At 35.6% G+C, this 19,204-nt stretch overlaps 6 non-coding genes across 6 annotated transcripts; all 6 read right to left on the reverse strand.

Annotated features, from left to right (window-relative positions):
- On the reverse strand, positions 1-3,961 carry LOC120322314. The gene has a single exon (XR_005562090.1). It is a non-coding gene; the product is annotated as a large subunit ribosomal RNA (ribosomal RNA).
- A 387-nt stretch (positions 3,962-4,348) lies between these two features.
- LOC120322318 lies at positions 4,349-4,527 on the reverse strand. Its single transcript, XR_005562093.1, has one exon. It is a non-coding gene; the product is annotated as a 5.8S ribosomal RNA (ribosomal RNA).
- Positions 4,528-5,346: 819 nt separating this feature from the next.
- On the reverse strand, positions 5,347-7,341 carry LOC120322309. Its single transcript, XR_005562085.1, has one exon. It is a non-coding gene; the product is annotated as a small subunit ribosomal RNA (ribosomal RNA).
- Positions 7,342-11,466: 4,125 nt separating this feature from the next.
- Positions 11,467-15,426, reverse strand: LOC120322315. The gene has a single exon (XR_005562091.1). It is a non-coding gene; the product is annotated as a large subunit ribosomal RNA (ribosomal RNA).
- Positions 15,427-15,813: 387 nt separating this feature from the next.
- LOC120322319 lies at positions 15,814-15,992 on the reverse strand. The gene has a single exon (XR_005562094.1). It is a non-coding gene; the product is annotated as a 5.8S ribosomal RNA (ribosomal RNA).
- Positions 15,993-16,811: 819 nt separating this feature from the next.
- On the reverse strand, positions 16,812-18,806 carry LOC120322310. Its single transcript, XR_005562086.1, has one exon. It is a non-coding gene; the product is annotated as a small subunit ribosomal RNA (ribosomal RNA).
- Between the last annotated feature and the right edge of the window lie 398 nt (positions 18,807-19,204).

Consider the following 19,204-nt stretch of genomic DNA (forward strand, 5'->3'; position numbering starts at 1 on the left):
TCGAATCATCAAGCAAAGGATAAGCTTCAGTGGATCGCAGTATGGCAGCTGCTCAACCACTTACAACACCTTGCCTGTTACAAAAGTCGTTTACAATTGATTCTAGGCTTTGTCATTGTATTAAATAATGCTTTTATATGTAACTAGCGCGGCATCAGGTGATCGAAGATCCTCCCAATTTACTATGTTACAAATTACATTGGCATCACATCCATTGTCGTTTATAAAGTAAATTATAAACTTTAAATGGTTTAGAAGCCATACAATGCAAATTGCCCCTTATTTATCATTGCAGTCCAGCACGGATACGACCTTAGAGGCGTTCAGGCATAATCCAACGGACGTAGCGTCATACCACTGTTCGCTCGAACAAGTATTGTGCCATTGGTCCGTACCTGCGGTTCCTCTCGTACTACGCAGGAATGCTGTCGCAACAACGTTTTGTCATTAGTAGGGTAAAACTAACCTGTCTCACGACGGTCTAAACCCAGCTCACGTTCCCTTGCATGGGTGAACAATCCAACGCTTGGTGAATTTTGCTTCACAATGATAGGAAGAGCCGACATCGAAGGATCAAAAAGCGACGTCGCTATGAACGCTTGGCCGCCACAAGCCAGTTATCCCTATGGTAACTTTTCTGACACCTCTTGTTAAAAACTCTTTAAACCAAAAGGATCGATAGGCCGAGCTTTTGCTGTCCCTGTGTGTACTGAACACCGAGATCAAGTCAGCATTTGCCCTTTTGCTCTATGTGTGGTTTCTGTCCGCACTGAGCTGGCCTTGGGACACCTCCGTTATTATTTGAGAGATGTACCGCCCCAGTCAAACTCCCTACCTGGCAATGTCCTTGAATTGGATCATACCTGAGTAATTGGAGTTATACCAAATTTTCAAATCAAAAATACATAAATGCATCGTTTTATTAAAGAATTTGTTTGCGATTATATAACAAACTCGTGATACTTTGATCAAGAAGCTTGCATCAAAACCCAATACCATAAGATATAATAAATATATCCGTATAATGGCTAGGAAATGATACACGTTCCATTTAATCAAGTAAGTAAGGAAACAATAAGAGTAGTGGTATTTCATTGACGATACCAAACCGAGGTCTAATATCTCCCACTTATTCTACACCTCTTATGTCTCCTTACACTGCCAGATTAGAGTCAAGCTCAAAAGGGTCTTCTTTCCCCGCTAATTATTCCAAGCCCGTTCCCTTGGCTGTGGTTTCGCTAGATAGTAGATAGGGACAGTAGGAATCTCGTTAATCCATTCATGCGCGTCACTAATTAGATGACGAGGCATTTGGCTACCTTAAGAGAGTCATAGTTACTCCCGCCGTTGACCCGCGCTTACTTGAATTTCTTCACTTTGACATTCAGAGCACTGGGCAGAAATCACATTGTGTCAACACCCGCTAGGGCCATCACAATGCTTTGTTTTAATTAGACAGTCGGATTCCCCAAGTCCGTGCCAGTTCTGAATTGATTGTTAATTGATAATCGTTATAATTAATAAGAACTAATTGGTTTAACCCAAATAGTATTCTTAAAAATTTTAGCAAGAAAGTTCCACAATTGGCTACGTAACTAAACTATCCGGGGAACAAGAAACTAACATAAATGCTAGAAACTCTATTTACCCAGAACGAGCACATAAACCATGTTATTGTTTCCCAATCAAGCCCGACTATCTCAATCTTCAGAGCCAATCCTTATCCCGAAGTTACGGATCTAATTTGCCGACTTCCCTTACCTACATTATTCTATCGACTAGAGACTCTTCACCTTGGAGACCAGCTGCGGATATTGGTACGGCCTGTTGAGAAGTTTGCGTGTCCCCACCATAAATTTTCAAGGTCCGAGGAGAAAATATCGACACAACAGTATATGTCATGCTCTTCTAGCCCATCTACCATATCTCTCTGCGAAAGACTTCCATGGTAGTACGGCTATAAAACAGAAAAGAAAACTCTTCCGATATCTCTCGACGGCTTCTTTATGGTCGTTCCTGTTGCCAGGATGAGCACGAGGCCCATATTTAATAACAAACGGATACTCAACAGGTTACGGAATTGGAACCGTATTCCCTTTCGTTCAAAATTATTCAAGTGTATTATAATTCGCTTTTTTATGTAGTTTGGCATTTTTGTTTTACTTGAAAATTTTCGGCTTTCGCCTTGAACTTAGGACCGACTAACTCGTGATCAACCACTGTTCACACGAAACCCTTCTCCACTTCAGTCCTCCAAGGTCTCATTCGATTATTTGCTACTACCACCAAGATCTGTACCAATGGCAGCTCCATGCAGGCTTACGCCAAACACTTCTACGCATACCATTGTACCTTCCTACTCACTAAAGTTTCAAAATTTATATCACAAGTAATATAAATCATCTACTTTAGCGGTAATGTATAGGTATACAACTTAAGCGCCATCCATTTTAAGGGCTAGTTGCTTCGGCAGGTGAGTTGTTACACACTCCTTAGCGGATTTCGACTTCCATGATCACCGTCCTGCTGTTTTAAGCAACCAACGCCTTTCATGGTATCTGCATGAGTTGTTAATTTGGGCACCGTAACATTACGTTTGGTTCATCCCACAGCGCCAGTTCTGCTTACCAAAAGTGGCCCACTGGGCACATTATATCATAACCTTGAACTTCATATCAAGAAAGTTAAGGTTCTTACCCATTTAAAGTTTGAGAATAGGTTAAGATCGTTTCGACCCTAAGGCCTCTAATCATTCGCTTTACCAGATAAGATTATTTTATATAATATTAAAATGCACCAGCTATCCTGAGGGAAACTTCGGAAGGAACCAGCTACTAGATGGTTCGATTGGTCTTTCGCCCCTATACTCAATTCTGACAATCGATTTGCACGTCAGAACTGTTTCGGTCTTCCATCAGGGTTTCCCCTGACTTCAACCTGATCAAGTATAGTTCACCATCTTTCGGGTCACAGCATATATGCTCAAGGTACGTTCCAGTTAGAGGCATAAATAATATAAATATACATTATACATAACTATATAGAACGCCCCGGGATTGTGTTAATTAGCTATAAATAGTTAAAAAACTAATCCCATTAGTAGTCAAGTTAATTACGCTATTAGGTTTATATCCCAATAACTTGCACATATGTTAGACTCCTTGGTCCGTGTTTCAAGACGGGTCCCGAAGGTATCCTGAATCTTTCGCATTGTTAATCATACAAGTGCATATAATAAACATAAAAATCAATGATAATTATGCCATTATATAATTCCGAAAAATTAACGCACTGTAATCATATAAATCTATCAGCACTTTATCAAATTAATAACATTTATTCTGTTTTAAAATGCAAGCACTTTAATTTGAATAAACTATAAGTTATATTTTATGATAAATTTGGGATATGCTAATAGATTACAATGTCCTTATATGGAAAAAATGCACACTATCCTTATAATATTATTTAAATATTACAATTTTAATGATGAATTTTCCATAACGGATATTCAGGTTCATCGGGCTTAACCTCTAAGCAGTTTCACGTACTGTTTAACTCTCTATTCAGAGTTCTTTTCAACTTTCCCTCACGGTACTTGTTTACTATCGGTCTCATGGTTATATTTAGTTTTAGATGGAGTTTACCACCCACTTAGTGCTGCACTATCAAGCAACACGACTCTTTGGAAACATCATCTAGTAATCATTAACGTTATACGGGCCTGGCACCCTCTGTGGGTAAATGGCCTCATTTAAGAAGGACTTAAATCGTTAATTTCTCATACTAGAATATTGACGCTCCATACACTGCATCTCACATTTGCCATATAGACAAAGTGACTTAGTGCTGAACTGTTTTCTTTTCGCTCGCCGCTACTAAGAAAATCCTTGTTAGTTTCTTTTCCTCCCCTAATTAATATGCTTAAATTCAGGGGGTAGTCCCATATGAGTTGAGGTTGTATATAACTTTTTATTGCCATTAATTCTTAATATATAATGATAAAACATTTTAATAAATTCGTTGTAATATATCCATTATTTCTTGTAGCATAGTATTATCCATTAACGAACCAACGAAGAATAATAATATAACCAAGTTTTTTTCTATTTTCGAATCATTAATAAGAGACAATCCTAGATGAAAAATAATTCAATTTTTTATGCTAGACATTTCTCAGTATTATTTGATTGAAAAAGAAAATATTTCTCTTCGTTTTTCACATCCAAATGTGAGGATAATGTTTTTCATATATAGTTTTTAATATTATGAATAAAATTATTATTTTATCCAATAATATACCATATGCTTATAAAAATTTATAAACAACTTAATTAGCATAGTCTTACAACCCTCAACCATATGTAGTCCAAGCAGCACTATAAAATTAATTAAAGTACATAACAGCATGGACTGCGATATGCGTTCAAAATGTCGATGTTCATGTGTCCTGCAGTTCACACGATGACGCACAGTTTGCTGCGTTCTTCATCGACCCATGAGCCGAGTGATCCACCGCTTAGAGTTTTATAATTTATTTCTATATATTGTCAATAATTTTTTTATTGAAAGAAATTAAAAATACACCATTTTACTGGCATATATCAATTCCTTCAATAAATGTATTTTTATACCTAAAATAAATGCTGCGAAATGTCTTAGTTTCATATAAGCATTATGTATCATGTAATTATATTTTATTTGTAATTAACCAATATGGGCGATACATACTGCAATTTATATAAAACATTAACCTGATGGATGCCAGGTACAACATTGTATATTTTAGGTTGTTGCATTAGCCAATGTATGCTCATAACTTAGATGAACAATACATATTCGCAACGCGTGTATATTATGGTCCATATACACACAATTTTTTTGTTACCATTTTTATTTGATTTCGAATGTTCGAATTATTAGGAAATGCATTGTTTATTTTTATTTGAATGCCGTTTATTTAATTTAATGTTTTGAGCCAACACTACCCACAACATCAAATTTTAATAGAAATGTTAAAATGTGGTCACCAGTCACTTTTAACATACATATGTGGTAAATGTGGTCCCCAATCACATTACCTTTGTGGTTGCCAGCCACATTTATTTATTATATAAATATATCAGAATTTTGTTTGATTCCATTGAGAAATCTATCAATTGAATATTATTGTGTTAGATAATATTCATATATAAACGCATTTGCAAATAATCATAATAAATCATGTGCATTTCTAAAGTAAATCTCATCATTCATATATCATATGCTTTTGTAATTTGGTATTTTGGTAAATTCAATTTATTTGTATTATAACAAATGTTTATTAACGGTAAGGATATTATACAATAATGATCCTTCCGCAGGTTCACCTACGGAAACCTTGTTACGACTTTTACTTCCTCTAAATAATCAAGTTCGGTCAACTTTTGCGAAACAACCGTAACACGCAAGGCGTCACAGTGATCACGTCCGGAGACCTCACTAAATAATTCAATCGGTAGTAGCGACGGGCGGTGTGTACAAAGGGCAGGGACGTAATCAATGCGAGTTAATGACTCACACTTACTGGGAATTCCAAGTTCATGTGAACAGTTTCAGTTCACAATCCCAAGCATGAAAGTGGTTCAGCGGTTTACCCGGACCTCTCGGTCTAGGAAATACACGTTGATACTTTCATTGTAGCGCGCGTGCAGCCCAGGACATCTAAGGGCATCACAGACCTGTTATTGCTCAATCTCATTATTGCTAGACGCAATTTGTCCATTTAAGAAGCTAGTGTCCTTATAATGGGACAAACCAACAGGTACGGCTCCACTTACATAAACACATTCAAACACAATAAACATTTTACTGCCACCATGAATGAAGGCTATATAAGCTTCAGCACCATAATCCTGAAGATATCTATTTAATATATTTGAGTCTCGTTCGTTATCGGAATTAACCAGACAAATCACTCCACGAACTAAGAACGGCCATGCACCACCACCCATAGATTCGAGAAAGAGCTATCAATCTGTCTTACACACTTATGTTCGGACCTGGTAAGTTTTCCCGTGTTGAGTCAAATTAAGCCGCAGGCTCCACTCCTGGTGGTGCCCTTCCGTCAATTCCTTTAAGTTTCAGCTTTGCAACCATACTTCCCCCGGAGCCCAAAAGCTTTGGTTTCCCGGGAAGCGACTGAGAGAGCCATAAAAGTAGCTACACCCAATTGCTAGCTGGCATCGTTTATGGTTAGAACTAGGGCGGTATCTGATCGCCTTCGAACCTCTAACTTTCGTTCTTGATTAATGAAAACATCTTTGGCAAATGCTTTCGCTTAAGTTAGTCTTACGACGGTCCAAGAATTTCACCTCTCGCGTCGTAATACTAATGCCCCCAAACTGCTTCTATTAATCATTACCTCTTGATCTGAAAACCAATGAAAGCAGAACAGAGGTCTTATTTCATTATCCCATGCACAGAATATTCAGGCATTTGAAGCCTGCTTTAAGCACTCTAATTTGTTCAAAGTAATAGTACCGGCCCACAATAACACTCGTTTAAGAGCACTAATGCAGGTTTTTAAATAGGAGGAACATATGAAAAAATACAAGTATTTAATCACATGTAAGAACTCCACCGGTAATACGCTTACATACATAAAGGTATAGTACTAACCACAATTGTAAGTTGTACTACCCGTATGAAGCACAAGTTCAACTACGAACGTTTTAACCGCAACAACTTTAATATACGCTATTGGAGCTGGAATTACCGCGGCTGCTGGCACCAGACTTGCCCTCCAATTGGTCCTTGTTAAAGGATTTAAAGTGTACTCATTCCAATTACAGGGCCTCGGATATGAGTCCTGTATTGTTATTTTTCGTCACTACCTCCCCGAGCTGGGAGTGGGTAATTTACGCGCCTGCTGCCTTCCTTAGATGTGGTAGCCGTTTCTCAGGCTCCCTCTCCGGAATCGAACCCTGATTCCCCGTTACCCGTTGCAACCATGGTAGTCCTAGATACTACCATCAAAAGTTGATAGGGCAGACATTTGAAAGATCTGTCGTCGGTACAAGACCATACGATCTGCATGTTATCTAGAGTTCAACCAATAAAACGATCTTGCGATCGCTTGGTTTTAGCCTAATAAAAGCACATGTCCCATAAGGTTCATGTTTTAATTGCATGTATTAGCTCTAGAATTACCACAGTTATCCAAGTAACTGTTAACGATCTAAGGAACCATAACTGATATAATGAGCCTTTTGCGGTTTCACTTTTAATTCGTGTGTACTTAGACATGCATGGCTTAATCTTTGAGACAAGCATATAACTACTGGCAGGATCAACCAGAATAATGTTTCTTTCTTCATATTTCATTCATATTTTTTGAATTGAAATAAGTAATATAAATATTATAGATTTCCATTTTATATAAATTTCCGTTTTTTATTAAATCTATTTTAAATCGATTACGGCCATTTTTATATAGCATTCGTATTCGTAAATTCCATTAATGTTTTATACCATTATATATATATATATTTCCATAATATTGTATTTATATTATACATATTTCATTCTAAAATATTATTTTGTTTCCAACATACATAAGTATTGTATCCACACATGTACAATTTTTGTTTAACCAATATAAATATTGAGTTAAATCATTTGCATTTTGATGATAAATTTAAAATTTATCTTTTTCCATATAACTCTCTGGTAATATATAACATAAAACCGAGCGCATATGATATTCATATATAAAATTTGGTAATTTTTCCAATATCAATATATTTATTATACCGGGGTAACGATATAATATTTCCTTTTATGGCGTGGTAATAAATTATTAGTTTATTATCTTCATTATTATTAATAAATAATAATGCCTGCCGTCAAAAATTAACGATAATATATGGAAACGATTTGTTATTCTATGTATAATAGAAACTTGACTTTTGTTTCAACGATATTATCTAAGGGCGTATATTCTTATTAACCGCGGAGCCAAGTCCCAAATGTTCATAAGAACCTGAGAAACAAATTTGTACGGAAAATAATATACTATATTTGTAAGTAACCAATATAATGAGATAGGTCGGCAACCAGTGCCTTCCTACCTAATAGTAGTTTTGAAACCCGCTGTCATTAAAAATTAACGATGTTATATGGAAACGATTTGTTATTCTATTAATAATAGAATACTTGACTGTTGTTTCAACGATAACATCTAAGGGCGTATATTTTTATTAACCGCGTAGCCAAGTTCCCAAATGTTCATTAGAACCTGAGAAACAAATTTGTACGGAAAATAATATACTTTATTTGTAAGTAACCAATATAATATATAAAGCGGGAGGTCAGCAACCACTGCTTACCTATAGTAGTTTTTGAACCCGCTGTCCTCAAAACGGGTATTTTCAATTCTGTTTGGTATCCAACATACAGGATATTCTCTTATATATCAAGAGAATACAGTAATATTATATTAATATTTCCTTTATTCATATATAATTAAATATATTTTTCCATTATTCATACGATAAATATTCATTTCCATATGATTAATATTTAATTTCCATATAATATTGTCGAAATCATATAAATATATAAGTTTCGAACAATACGAGAGGTCGGCAACCACTGCCTACCTATAGTAGTTTTTGAACCCTCTGTCGGTACCAGCCTTGTTTACACTACTATAACCTTTCACGTATATGGGCTATTCCTATAATTCTAAGAGAATATAGGAATATTTGATCATTTTTTCATTTATACATACGATAAATATTCATTTCCATATGATTAATATTTAATTTCCATATAATATTGTCGAAATCATATAAATATATAAGTTTCGAACAATACGAGAGGTCGGCAACCACTGCCTACCTATAGTAGTTTTTGAACCCTCTGTCGGTACCAGCCTTGTTTACACTACTATAACCTTTCACGTATATGGGCTATTCCTATAATTCTAAGAGAATATAGGAATATTTATCATTTTTTCATTTATACATACGATAAATATTCATTTCCATATGATTAATATTTAATTTCCATATAATATTGTCGAAATCATATAAATATATAAGTTTCGAACAATACGAGAGGTCGGCAACCACTGCCTACCTATAGTAGTTTTTGAACCCTCTGTCGGTACCAGCCTTGTTTACACTACTATAACCTTTCACGTATATGGGCTATTCCTATAATTCTAAGAGAATATAGGAATATTTTATCATTTTTTCATTTATACATACGATAAATATTCATTTCCATATGATTAATATTTAATTTCCATATAATATTGTCGAAATCATATAAATATATAAGTTTCGAACAATACGAGAGGTCGGCAACCACTGCCTACCTATAGTAGTTTTTGAACCCTCTGTCGGTACCAGCCTTGTTTACACTACTATAACCTTTCACGTATATGATAAAATATTCCTATATTCTAAGAGAATATAGGAATATTTTATCATTTTTTCATTTATACATACGATAAATATTCATTTCCATATGATTAATATTTAATTTCCATATAATATTGTCGAAATCATATAAATATATAAGTTTCGAACAATACGAGAGGTCGGCAACCACTGCCTACCTATAGTAGTTTTTGAACCCTCTGTCGGTACCAGCCTTGTTTACACTACTATAACCTTTCACGTATATGGGCTATTCCTATAATTCTAAGAGAATATAGGAATATTTGATCATTTTTTCATTTATACATACGATAAATATTCATTTCCATATGATTAATATTTAATTTCCATATAATATTGTCGAAATCATATAAATACAGAAGTTTCGAACAATACGAGAGGTCGGCAACCACTGCCTACCTATAGTAGTTTTTGAACCCTCTGTCGGTACCAGCCTTGCTTACACTACTATAACCTTTCACGTATATGGGTTATTCCTATAATTCTAAGAGAATATAGGAATATTTGATCATTTTTTCATTTATACATACGATAAATATTTATTTCCATATGATTAATATTTAATTTCCATATAATATTGTCGAAATCATATAAATACATAAATTTCGAACAATACGAGAGGCAACCACTGCCTACCCTATGGTCGGCAACCACTGCCTACCTATAGTAATATGGTATAGTATAGTAGTACTATAACCTTTCACATGTATGGGTTTTTTTTATATCATACTAATAGAAAATAGAAATATTCCATCATTTTTTCCTTTATATGTATATATAATTATATTAATTTATATATACTTATATATTTTTTCCTGTATTCATATAATATATATATTTTTTTAAATATGTATATTATTTAATTTAATATACCATTATATTGTCTGTATTCATATGATAAATATTTATTATTTTCATATGTTTTATATTTAATATACCTATAGTATTGGGTTTTTTTTCTAATACTATAAGAATATACGAATATTTCATATATTCCTTTAGTCATAATAAAGTTATAATTTCTATTATAAGAGAAGGACACCACCACTTTCATTAGCGTCACTAAATTGATGACAAGCTATTTGGCAACCTGATAGAATTTTGTAAAGTCTTTATTTCTATCATTAGTAGATAGTAGATAGATGGGGACAATTTCATTAGCGTCACTAAATCGATGACGAGCCATTTGGCAACCTGATAGAATTTTGTAAAGTCTTTATTTCTATCATTAGTAGATAGTAGATAGATGGGGACAATTTCATTAGCGTCACTAAATCGATGACGAGCCATTTGGCAACCTGATAGAATTTTATAAAGTCTTTATTTCTATCATTAGTAGATAGTAGATAGATGGGGACAATTTCATTAGCGTCACTAAATCGATGACGAGCCATTTGGCAACCTGATAGAATTTTGTAAAGTCTTTATTTCTATCATTAGTAGATAGTAGATAGATGGGGACAATTTCATTAGCGTCACTAAATCGATGACGAGCCATTTGGCAACCTGATAGAATTTTGTAAAGTCTTTATTTCTATCATTAGTAGATAGTAGATAGATGGGGACAATTTCATTAGCGTCACTAAATCGATGACGAGCCATTTGGCAACCTGATAGAATTTTGTAAAGTCTTTATTTCTATCATTAGTAGATAGTAGATAGATGGGGACAATTTCATTAGCGTCACTAAATCGATGACGAGCCATTTGGCAACCTGATAGAATTTTGTAAAGTCTTTATTTCTATCATTAGTAGATAGTAGATAGATGGGGACAATTTCATTAGCGTCACTAAATCGATGACAAGCTATTTGGCAACCAGATAGAATTTTTTAGTCTTTCTTTCTATCATATGATATATAATATTATATATCGCGCGTCCAGTCGGTCGGTCGGTCAGTCAGTCGTCAGTCGCGTCCAGTCGGGGTGGTCGGCTCTCGAGGGCACTGGCGCTTGCGCGCTAACCCTCAAAAACCAACAAACAAGTACCACACGAGTACTCAATGGTCTTATTTATTTCGAATCATCAAGCAAAGGATAAGCTTCAGTGGATCGCAGTATGGCAGCTGCTCAACCACTTACAACACCTTGCCTGTTACAAAAGTCGTTTACAATTGATTCTAGGCTTTGTCATTGTATTAAATAATGCTTTTATATGTAACTAGCGCGGCATCAGGTGATCGAAGATCCTCCCAATTTACTATGTTACAAATTACATTGGCATCACATCCATTGTCGTTTATAAAGTAAATTATAAACTTTAAATGGTTTAGAAGCCATACAATGCAAATTGCCCCTTATTTATCATTGCAGTCCAGCACGGATACGACCTTAGAGGCGTTCAGGCATAATCCAACGGACGTAGCGTCATACCACTGTTCGCTCGAACAAGTATTGTGCCATTGGTCCGTACCTGCGGTTCCTCTCGTACTACGCAGGAATGCTGTCGCAACAACGTTTTGTCATTAGTAGGGTAAAACTAACCTGTCTCACGACGGTCTAAACCCAGCTCACGTTCCCTTGCATGGGTGAACAATCCAACGCTTGGTGAATTTTGCTTCACAATGATAGGAAGAGCCGACATCGAAGGATCAAAAAGCGACGTCGCTATGAACGCTTGGCCGCCACAAGCCAGTTATCCCTATGGTAACTTTTCTGACACCTCTTGTTAAAAACTCTTTAAACCAAAAGGATCGATAGGCCGAGCTTTTGCTGTCCCTGTGTGTACTGAACACCGAGATCAAGTCAGCATTTGCCCTTTTGCTCTATGTGTGGTTTCTGTCCGCACTGAGCTGGCCTTGGGACACCTCCGTTATTATTTGAGAGATGTACCGCCCCAGTCAAACTCCCTACCTGGCAATGTCCTTGAATTGGATCATACCTGAGTAATTGGAGTTATACCAAATTTTCAAATCAAAAATACATAAATGCATCGTTTTATTAAAGAATTTGTTTGCGATTATATAACAAACTCGTGATACTTTGATCAAGAAGCTTGCATCAAAACCCAATACCATAAGATATAATAAATATATCCGTATAATGGCTAGGAAATGATACACGTTCCATTTAATCAAGTAAGTAAGGAAACAATAAGAGTAGTGGTATTTCATTGACGATACCAAACCGAGGTCTAATATCTCCCACTTATTCTACACCTCTTATGTCTCCTTACACTGCCAGATTAGAGTCAAGCTCAAAAGGGTCTTCTTTCCCCGCTAATTATTCCAAGCCCGTTCCCTTGGCTGTGGTTTCGCTAGATAGTAGATAGGGACAGTAGGAATCTCGTTAATCCATTCATGCGCGTCACTAATTAGATGACGAGGCATTTGGCTACCTTAAGAGAGTCATAGTTACTCCCGCCGTTGACCCGCGCTTACTTGAATTTCTTCACTTTGACATTCAGAGCACTGGGCAGAAATCACATTGTGTCAACACCCGCTAGGGCCATCACAATGCTTTGTTTTAATTAGACAGTCGGATTCCCCAAGTCCGTGCCAGTTCTGAATTGATTGTTAATTGATAATCGTTATAATTAATAAGAACTAATTGGTTTAACCCAAATAGTATTCTTAAAAATTTTAGCAAGAAAGTTCCACAATTGGCTACGTAACTAAACTATCCGGGGAACAAGAAACTAACATAAATGCTAGAAACTCTATTTACCCAGAACGAGCACATAAACCATGTTATTGTTTCCCAATCAAGCCCGACTATCTCAATCTTCAGAGCCAATCCTTATCCCGAAGTTACGGATCTAATTTGCCGACTTCCCTTACCTACATTATTCTATCGACTAGAGACTCTTCACCTTGGAGACCAGCTGCGGATATTGGTACGGCCTGTTGAGAAGTTTGCGTGTCCCCACCATAAATTTTCAAGGTCCGAGGAGAAAATATCGACACAACAGTATATGTCATGCTCTTCTAGCCCATCTACCATATCTCTCTGCGAAAGACTTCCATGGTAGTACGGCTATAAAACAGAAAAGAAAACTCTTCCGATATCTCTCGACGGCTTCTTTATGGTCGTTCCTGTTGCCAGGATGAGCACGAGGCCCATATTTAATAACAAACGGATACTCAACAGGTTACGGAATTGGAACCGTATTCCCTTTCGTTCAAAATTATTCAAGTGTATTATAATTCGCTTTTTTATGTAGTTTGGCATTTTTGTTTTACTTGAAAATTTTCGGCTTTCGCCTTGAACTTAGGACCGACTAACTCGTGATCAACCACTGTTCACACGAAACCCTTCTCCACTTCAGTCCTCCAAGGTCTCATTCGATTATTTGCTACTACCACCAAGATCTGTACCAATGGCAGCTCCATGCAGGCTTACGCCAAACACTTCTACGCATACCATTGTACCTTCCTACTCACTAAAGTTTCAAAATTTATATCACAAGTAATATAAATCATCTACTTTAGCGGTAATGTATAGGTATACAACTTAAGCGCCATCCATTTTAAGGGCTAGTTGCTTCGGCAGGTGAGTTGTTACACACTCCTTAGCGGATTTCGACTTCCATGATCACCGTCCTGCTGTTTTAAGCAACCAACGCCTTTCATGGTATCTGCATGAGTTGTTAATTTGGGCACCGTAACATTACGTTTGGTTCATCCCACAGCGCCAGTTCTGCTTACCAAAAGTGGCCCACTGGGCACATTATATCATAACCTTGAACTTCATATCAAGAAAGTTAAGGTTCTTACCCATTTAAAGTTTGAGAATAGGTTAAGATCGTTTCGACCCTAAGGCCTCTAATCATTCGCTTTACCAGATAAGATTATTTTATATAATATTAAAATGCACCAGCTATCCTGAGGGAAACTTCGGAAGGAACCAGCTACTAGATGGTTCGATTGGTCTTTCGCCCCTATACTCAATTCTGACAATCGATTTGCACGTCAGAACTGTTTCGGTCTTCCATCAGGGTTTCCCCTGACTTCAACCTGATCAAGTATAGTTCACCATCTTTCGGGTCACAGCATATATGCTCAAGGTACGTTCCAGTTAGAGGCATAAATAATATAAATATACATTATACATAACTATATAGAACGCCCCGGGATTGTGTTAATTAGCTATAAATAGTTAAAAAACTAATCCCATTAGTAGTCAAGTTAATTACGCTATTAGGTTTATATCCCAATAACTTGCACATATGTTAGACTCCTTGGTCCGTGTTTCAAGACGGGTCCCGAAGGTATCCTGAATCTTTCGCATTGTTAATCATACAAGTGCATATAATAAACATAAAAATCAATGATAATTATGCCATTATATAATTCCGAAAAATTAACGCACTGTAATCATATAAATCTATCAGCACTTTATCAAATTAATAACATTTATTCTGTTTTAAAATGCAAGCACTTTAATTTGAATAAACTATAAGTTATATTTTATGATAAATTTGGGATATGCTAATAGATTACAATGTCCTTATATGGAAAAAATGCACACTATCCTTATAATATTATTTAAATATTACAATTTTAATGATGAATTTTCCATAACGGATATTCAGGTTCATCGGGCTTAACCTCTAAGCAGTTTCACGTACTGTTTAACTCTCTATTCAGAGTTCTTTTCAACTTTCCCTCACGGTACTTGTTTACTATCGGTCTCATGGTTATATTTAGTTTTAGATGGAGTTTACCACCCACTTAGTGCTGCACTATCAAGCAACACGACTCTTTGGAAACATCATCTAGTAATCATTAACGTTATACGGGCCTGGCACCCTCTGTGGGTAAATGGCCTCATTTAAGAAGGACTTAAATCGTTAATTTCTCATACTAGAATATTGACGCTCCATACACTGCATCTCACATTTGCCATATAGACAAAGTGACTTAGTGCTGAACTGTTTTCTTTTCGCTCGCCGCTACTAAGAAAATCCTTGTTAGTTTCTTTTCCTCCCTAATTAATATGCTTAAATTCAGGGGGTAGTCCCATATGAGTTGAGGTTGTATATAACTTTTTATTGCCATTAATTCTTAATATATAATGATAAAACATTTTAATAAATTCGTTGTAATATATCCATTATTTCTTGTAGCATAGTATTATCCATTAACGAACCAACGAAGAATAATAATATAACCAAGTTTTTTTCTATTTTCGAATCATTAATAAGAGACAATCCTAGATGAAAAATAATTCAATTTTTTATGCTAGACATTTCTCAGTATTATTTGATTGAAAAAGAAAATATTTCTCTTCGTTTTTCACATCCAAATGTGAGGATAATGTTTTTCATATATAGTTTTTAATATTATGAATAAAATTATTATTTTATCCAATAATATACCATATGCTTATAAAAATTTATAAACAACTTAATTAGCATAGTCTTACAACCCTCAACCATATGTAGTCCAAGCAGCACTATAAAATTAATTAAAGTACATAACAGCATGGACTGCGATATGCGTTCAAAATGTCGATGTTCATGTGTCCTGCAGTTCACACGATGACGCACAGTTTGCTGCGTTCTTCATCGACCCATGAGCCGAGTGATCCACCGCTTAGAGTTTTATAATTTATTTCTATATATTGTCAATAATTTTTTTATTGAAAGAAATTAAAAATACACCATTTTACTGGCATATATCAATTCCTTCAATAAATGTATTTTTATACCTAAAATAAATGCTGCGAAATGTCTTAGTTTCATATAAGCATTATGTATCATGTAATTATATTTTATTTGTAATTAACCAATATGGGCGATACATACTGCAATTTATATAAAACATTAACCTGATGGATGCCAGGTACAACATTGTATATTTTAGGTTGTTGCATTAGCCAATGTATGCTCATAACTTAGATGAACAATACATATTCGCAACGCGTGTATATTATGGTCCATATACACACAATTTTTTTGTTACCATTTTTATTTGATTTCGAATGTTCGAATTATTAGGAAATGCATTGTTTATTTTTATTTGAATGCCGTTTATTTAATTTAATGTTTTGAGCCAACACTACCCACAACATCAAATTTTAATAGAAATGTTAAAATGTGGTCACCAGTCACTTTTAACATACATATGTGGTAAATGTGGTCCCCAATCACATTACCTTTGTGGTTGCCAGCCACATTTATTTATTATATAAATATATCAGAATTTTGTTTGATTCCATTGAGAAATCTATCAATTGAATATTATTGTGTTAGATAATATTCATATATAAACGCATTTGCAAATAATCATAATAAATCATGTGCATTTCTAAAGTAAATCTCATCATTCATATATCATATGCTTTTGTAATTTGGTATTTTGGTAAATTCAATTTATTTGTATTATAACAAATGTTTATTAACGGTAAGGATATTATACAATAATGATCCTTCCGCAGGTTCACCTACGGAAACCTTGTTACGACTTTTACTTCCTCTAAATAATCAAGTTCGGTCAACTTTTGCGAAACAACCGTAACACGCAAGGCGTCACAGTGATCACGTCCGGAGACCTCACTAAATAATTCAATCGGTAGTAGCGACGGGCGGTGTGTACAAAGGGCAGGGACGTAATCAATGCGAGTTAATGACTCACACTTACTGGGAATTCCAAGTTCATGTGAACAGTTTCAGTTCACAATCCCAAGCATGAAAGTGGTTCAGCGGTTTACCCGGACCTCTCGGTCTAGGAAATACACGTTGATACTTTCATTGTAGCGCGCGTGCAGCCCAGGACATCTAAGGGCATCACAGACCTGTTATTGCTCAATCTCATTATTGCTAGACGCAATTTGTCCATTTAAGAAGCTAGTGTCCTTATAATGGGACAAACCAACAGGTACGGCTCCACTTACATAAACACATTCAAACACAATAAACATTTTACTGCCACCATGAATGAAGGCTATATAAGCTTCAGCACCATAATCCTGAAGATATCTATTTAATATATTTGAGTCTCGTTCGTTATCGGAATTAACCAGACAAATCACTCCACGAACTAAGAACGGCCATGCACCACCACCCATAGATTCGAGAAAGAGCTATCAATCTGTCTTACACACTTATGTTCGGACCTGGTAAGTTTTCCCGTGTTGAGTCAAATTAAGCCGCAGGCTCCACTCCTGGTGGTGCCCTTCCGTCAATTCCTTTAAGTTTCAGCTTTGCAACCATACTTCCCCCGGAGCCCAAAAGCTTTGGTTTCCCGGGAAGCGACTGAGAGAGCCATAAAAGTAGCTACACCCAATTGCTAGCTGGCATCGTTTATGGTTAGAACTAGGGCGGTATCTGATCGCCTTCGAACCTCTAACTTTCGTTCTTGATTAATGAAAACATCTTTGGCAAATGCTTTCGCTTAAGTTAGTCTTACGACGGTCCAAGAATTTCACCTCTCGCGTCGTAATACTAATGCCCCCAAACTGCTTCTATTAATCATTACCTCTTGATCTGAAAACCAATGAAAGCAGAACAGAGGTCTTATTTCATTATCCCATGCACAGAATATTCAGGCATTTGAAGCCTGCTTTAAGCACTCTAATTTGTTCAAAGTAATAGTACCGGCCCACAATAACACTCGTTTAAGAGCACTAATGCAGGTTTTTAAATAGGAGGAACATATGAAAAAATACAAGTATTTAATCACATGTAAGAACTCCACCGGTAATACGCTTACATACATAAAGGTATAGTACTAACCACAATTGTAAGTTGTACTACCCGTATGAAGCACAAGTTCAACTACGAACGTTTTAACCGCAACAACTTTAATATACGCTATTGGAGCTGGAATTACCGCGGCTGCTGGCACCAGACTTGCCCTCCAATTGGTCCTTGTTAAAGGATTTAAAGTGTACTCATTCCAATTACAGGGCCTCGGATATGAGTCCTGTATTGTTATTTTTCGTCACTACCTCCCCGAGCTGGGAGTGGGTAATTTACGCGCCTGCTGCCTTCCTTAGATGTGGTAGCCGTTTCTCAGGCTCCCTCTCCGGAATCGAACCCTGATTCCCCGTTACCCGTTGCAACCATGGTAGTCCTAGATACTACCATCAAAAGTTGATAGGGCAGACATTTGAAAGATCTGTCGTCGGTACAAGACCATACGATCTGCATGTTATCTAGAGTTCAACCAATAAAACGATCTTGCGATCGCTTGGTTTTAGCCTAATAAAAGCACATGTCCCATAAGGTTCATGTTTTAATTGCATGTATTAGCTCTAGAATTACCACAGTTATCCAAGTAACTGTTAACGATCTAAGGAACCATAACTGATATAATGAGCCTTTTGCGGTTTCACTTTTAATTCGTGTGTACTTAGACATGCATGGCTTAATCTTTGAGACAAGCATATAACTACTGGCAGGATCAACCAGAATAATGTTTCTTTCTTCATATTTCATTCATATTTTTTGAATTGAAATAAGTAATATAAATATTATAGATTTCCATTTTATATAAATTTCCGTTTTTTATTAAATCTATTTTAAATCGATTACGGCCATTTTTATATAGCATTCGTATTCGTAAATTCCATTAATGTTTTATACCATTATATATATATATATTTCCATAATATTGTATTTATATTATACATATTTCATTCTAAAATATTATTTTGTTTCCAACATACATAAGTATTGTATCCACACATGTACAATTTTTGTTTAACCAATATAAATATTGAGTTAAATCATTTGCATTTTGATGATAAATTTAAAATTTATCTTTTTCCATATAACTCTCTGGTAATATATAACATAAAACCGAGCGCATA

Source organism: Drosophila yakuba, unplaced genomic scaffold (genome assembly GCF_016746365.2).
Source record: "Drosophila yakuba strain Tai18E2 unplaced genomic scaffold, Prin_Dyak_Tai18E2_2.1 Segkk52_quiver_pilon_scaf, whole genome shotgun sequence".
Classification (NCBI taxonomy): domain Eukaryota; kingdom Metazoa; phylum Arthropoda; class Insecta; order Diptera; family Drosophilidae; genus Drosophila; species Drosophila yakuba.